A 5,079-nucleotide genomic window follows, 5' to 3' on the forward strand; every position below is an offset into this window, starting at 1 on the left:
CTGACTGACCCTCAACCGCAGGACCTTGGATGACCCGAGTGCTTTACACCCAAACCGTCATTTCTGACCCTTCTACCTAAACCTCTATGTTTTCCACAAGATTAATAAACCATTCAACCAATGGAATTTTCATTAACACCTTATTTCCCACTTTACATCATGCTGTCTCTGGTATGCTTTGGCCGCACTTTGCTTTGTGCAATTTGGCAGTTGGTAATAAGCTTTGAAATCCCTTCTCACTTGCTTAAACAACACTGACATTGGAAAAATCTTAAAGAAATAAACCCAAAAGAAATGAAATGCAATGACTTCGAGAGTTAGGAATAAAGAAGAAGATCCAAAACTAGATGACTGTTTGAGAGGGAAAAAAGAAAAGAGACTTATCTGAGCGGAATAACTGGCACCAATGATCATGACATTCATTTCGGATTAATCAGCCCAACCTATTCAACCAATCACCTTTCAGTGGTCATACTTTATGCCCCAAGATCTCCATAACCCAATTTCTTTGCCAAATCATTGACCTTGTTCGGCCTGCAGTGCCTGAAGGGTTTTTACCGACAAACCTCTCTCATTTGTTTATCTCTCAACTCCCGTTGCCTTACGGTACCCATGAGGCTTTTCACCAATAAGACTCTCTCATTTTAATTTCTCTCAGCTTCCCATCGCCTTACGGTGTCTGTAAAGGTTTTCACTAATAAGACTCTCTCATTTAATTTCTCTTAGCTTTCCATCGCCTTCGATGCCCGTGAAGGTTTTCACCAATAAGACTCTCTCCTTTGTCATTTTCTTGCTCAGTATAGAGTGTTGCCCCTGACATGAATCACCTCTACTTGCTCGACTTGACATCTCTCGAAGACTAATCGGAAGGTCTTTCTTTGGACCGTAATGTGGGCTTTTGGTTAGAAAGAAAAGGTATCACAAAGGCTCAAAACAACTTGAATGGGTTCAAAATTACAACTCTTGGAATCATATTTCTCATAACAACCACAACTTTTTGCCCCAGTTTCTCTGTTTGGGGACTTTTGGAGTTTTATTTTGGTGGGACCAAGCCGTGAGGCTGCCTACGTATCCTTAAAAGGAATCAGGTCGAACGTAGTTCATGTCATAGGAATTACTTTGTGGTTGTTACTCCTTTCCTTTCTTTCTCTTTTTTTTTCTTTTCCTTTCCTGTCTTTTCTTTCTTTTTCCTTTTTCCTTCACTTCTTTTTCTTTTCTATTCTCTTCCTTTCTTTCTTTTCATTCTTTTCCCATTTTTTTCTTTTCTTTTCTCTCTTCTTTCCCTTTTTACTTCTTTACTTACCTTTTGTGTTCGTGTTTTCTAAGTTTCGCTACTAATTCCAAAAGAGGGGTATGAAAGGAAATAAATAAGGCTCAAAAGGGGTAACAAAGGATAAAGTGTTTACATAGCAGAACAAAATGCATTCGTCATTCCAATTTTCAAAACATGCCAAGTACAAACAAACATAATTTAAACCATAGAAATTATACATAATATCTTTTGACTGCATCAGAATTGATAGCCATGTCTACACATTTGCCTTCTATATCTGTTAAATACAAAACGCCATTGGATAATACTCTCGTTACGATGAACGACCCCTGCCAATTTGGGGCGAACTTGCCTTTTGCTTCAGCCTGATGTGGAAGGATGTGTTTCAATACTTGCTGACCCACTTCAAATTTCCGAGGACGCACTGGCCATGACACACTGCCGCCAATCTTTTCTTATCAATCAAGCTCAATTGCTCCAGACGGGTTTTGACCCACTCATCATCATCATCAATCTCGGCTTCAGCAACAGTCCGAAGGGATGGAATTTCAACTTCTACGGGTATCACTGCCTCAGTGCCATACACCAACAAATAAGGAGTTGCACCTACTGAAGTGCGAATAATAGTGCGATAACCTAGCAAAGCAAAAGGCAACTTCTTATGCCACTACCTGGACCCTTGTACCATTTTTTGAAGTATCTTCTTTATATTCTTGTTGGCTGCCTCGACTGCTCCATTCGCCTTGGGGCGATATGGGGTGGAATTGCGATGCATAATCTTAAATTATTGACACACTTCTTTCATCAGATGATTGTTAAGATTAGCCCCATTATCTGTGATGATCACTTTTGGGATTCCGAATCGACAAATGCTATTTGAATGAACAAAATCGACCACTGCCCACGGATTTAAAAGTTTTAGCTTCAACCCACTTAGTGAAATAGTCAATGGCCACCAAAATGAACATGTGCCTATTGGATGCCGCTGGCTCAATTGGTCCGATAATGTCCATACTCCAAGCAACGAAAGGCCGTGGTGCAGACATTGTATGCAATTCAGATGGTAGAGAATGAATCAAATCTTTGTGTACTTGACATTGATGACACTTGCGCACAAAACTGATACAATCTCTCTCCATGGTGAGCCAATAATAACCTGCTCGGAGAATTTTCTTTGCCAGAACATACCAACTCATATGCGGTCCGCAGACTCTGGAATGCACTTCGGTCATGATAGTCGTGGCCTGTCTAGCATCTATGCATCTTAACAGTCCAAGATCTAGAGTTCTCTTGTACAAAACTCCCCCACTGAAGAAAACTCGACTTGCCAATCGACGAATTGTTCTCTTTTGATCCCCTGTGGCCTGTACCGTATATACCTCCATTCTGATGTACTCCTTGATATAGTGGAACCAAGGTTCACCGTCAAGTTCTTCTTCAACCATGTTACAGTAAGAATGCTCATCGTAGACCTGAATATGCAAAGGGTTAACATAAGCCTTACCTGGATGATGTAACATCAACGCCAGGGTAGCCAAGGCATCAGCAACCTTGTTATGGATCCTTGGAATGTGCCTGAATTCTATAGATTGAAACTGTTGACAAAGATCATACAAACATTGTCAATATGGTATAAGCTTTAGATCCCGTGTCTCCCATTCTCCTTAAATCTGGTGCACCAGAAGGTTTGAGTCTCCCAAGACCAAGACTTACTGGATTCCTATATCTATAGCTAGCCTTAAACCCAAAATGCATGCCTCATACTCAGCCATGTTGTTGGTACAATAGAAATGAAGTTGAGCCGTAACAGGGTAGTGATGCCCTGTTTCAGAAATGAGTACAGCTCCTATCCCAACGCCTTTCATGTTAGCAACCCCATCAAAGAAGAGTTTCCAACCGGGCTTTTCCTTCTTCTCGACCTCGTTAATGTGCATTACCTCTTCATCAGGAAAATAAGTCTTCAAAGGTTCATATTCTTCGTCCCCAGGGTTCTCGGCCAAGTGATCAGCCAAAGCTTGGGCTTTCATCGCCGTCCGAGTCACATATACGATGTCAAACTCCGTGAGCAAGATCTGCCACTTTGCGAGCCTTCCTTTGGGCATGGGCTTCTGAAAGATATACTTCAAATGATCCAGACGAGAGATGAGGTAATTAGTGTAGGATGACAAGTAATGGTTCAACTTCTGTACTACCCAAGTCAGGGCGCAACATGTTCTTTCAAGGGGAGTATACTTAACATCATAAGATGTGAACTTCTTGCTGAGATAGTAGATGGCTTGCTCTTTCCTACCAGTGATGTCATGATGACCTAATACATATCCAAATGAGTTATCCATGACTGTCAAATAAAGAATCAAAGGTTTTCCTAGTTCTGGTGGGACCAACACATGTGGATTTGACAAGTTCCCCTTTTTCTTATCAAATGCTTCCTAATACTCGTCAGTCCACTTGACTGCAACATCCTTCTTTAGCAACTTGAAGATGGGCTCACAAATTGTCGTGAGATGAGCAATAAACCTGCTGATGTAGTTCAGCCTCCCTAACAGACTCATTACCTCGGTCTTGTTCCTTGGCGGTGGTAATTCCTAGATAGCCTTGATCTTTGACAGATCCAATTAAATACCTTGCCGGCTGACTATGAATCCCAACAGCTTCCTCGATGGAACACCGGCACACTTTACAGGATTGAGCTTAAGATTGTACCTGCAGAGCCTCTGGAAAAACTTTCTCAAATCTTTGCCGTGGTCATACTGCTTCCTGGACTTTATGATCACATCATCCACGTAAACCTCGATATCCTTGTGTATCATGTCGTGGAATATGGTTGTCATTTCCCTCATGTAAGTTGCCCCAGCATTTTTCAAACCAAAAGGCATGACCCACTAGCAATATGTTCCCCATGGCGTGATGAATGCCGTCTTTTCTGCATCTTTCTCATCCATTAAGATCTGATGATAGCCCGTATAACAATCCACAAAAGACCCAATCTCATGATTGGCACAATTATCAATCAAAATATGAATATTTGGTAGTGGGAAGTTTTCCTTTGGACTTGCTTTGTTGAGATCACGGTAATCAACACACACTCTAGTCTTACCATCCTTCTTTGGCACAAGCACAGCATTGGCTAACCACGTAGGATACCGTGTGACTCGAATGACCTTCGCATCAAGCTACTTTGTGATATCTTCTTTAATATTCACACTCATGTCGGTTTTGAACTTTCTCAACTTCTGCTTAACGGGAGGGAATGCTAGATTAATTGGCAATTTATGGACCACAAAATCGGTACTCAAGCCCGACATATCATCATACGACCATGCAAAAATATCCTTATACTCAAATAATGCTTTAATTATTTCTTCCCTGATTTGTGGTTCAAGATGGACACTTATCTTAGTTTTTATGACATTATCTGGGTCCCTTAAATTGATTGCTTCCGTATCATTCAGATTAGGCTTGGGTTTTTCTTCGAAATGACTTAGTTCCTTACTAATCTCTTCAAAGGCCTCATCCTCATCATATTCTGATTCATCATCACACTCTATTTCTTGGATTATTATTTCAGAATTAGATTGAATTTTAAGACTAGGCTGAAGATTCCTCATACATGTCATGTCATTGAAACCAGCATAAAAAGAACTGTCAGAAAAGAAAAGAAAACAAAAGATAAAACTATCAGGAGTGATGGAAAGGGAAATTGCATTTCATTAAAATAAAGGATAACAAGGTTTGTACATCAACAAGCGAAAGATAAAAGTTTGGGTCACAACCCTGGAATGACCTAGCTAGAAAGGAAAACAAAA

The sequence above is a fragment of the Nicotiana tabacum genome, chromosome 11, assembly GCF_000715075.1.
Source record: "Nicotiana tabacum cultivar K326 chromosome 11, ASM71507v2, whole genome shotgun sequence".
In the NCBI taxonomy this organism is placed as follows: domain Eukaryota; kingdom Viridiplantae; phylum Streptophyta; class Magnoliopsida; order Solanales; family Solanaceae; genus Nicotiana; species Nicotiana tabacum.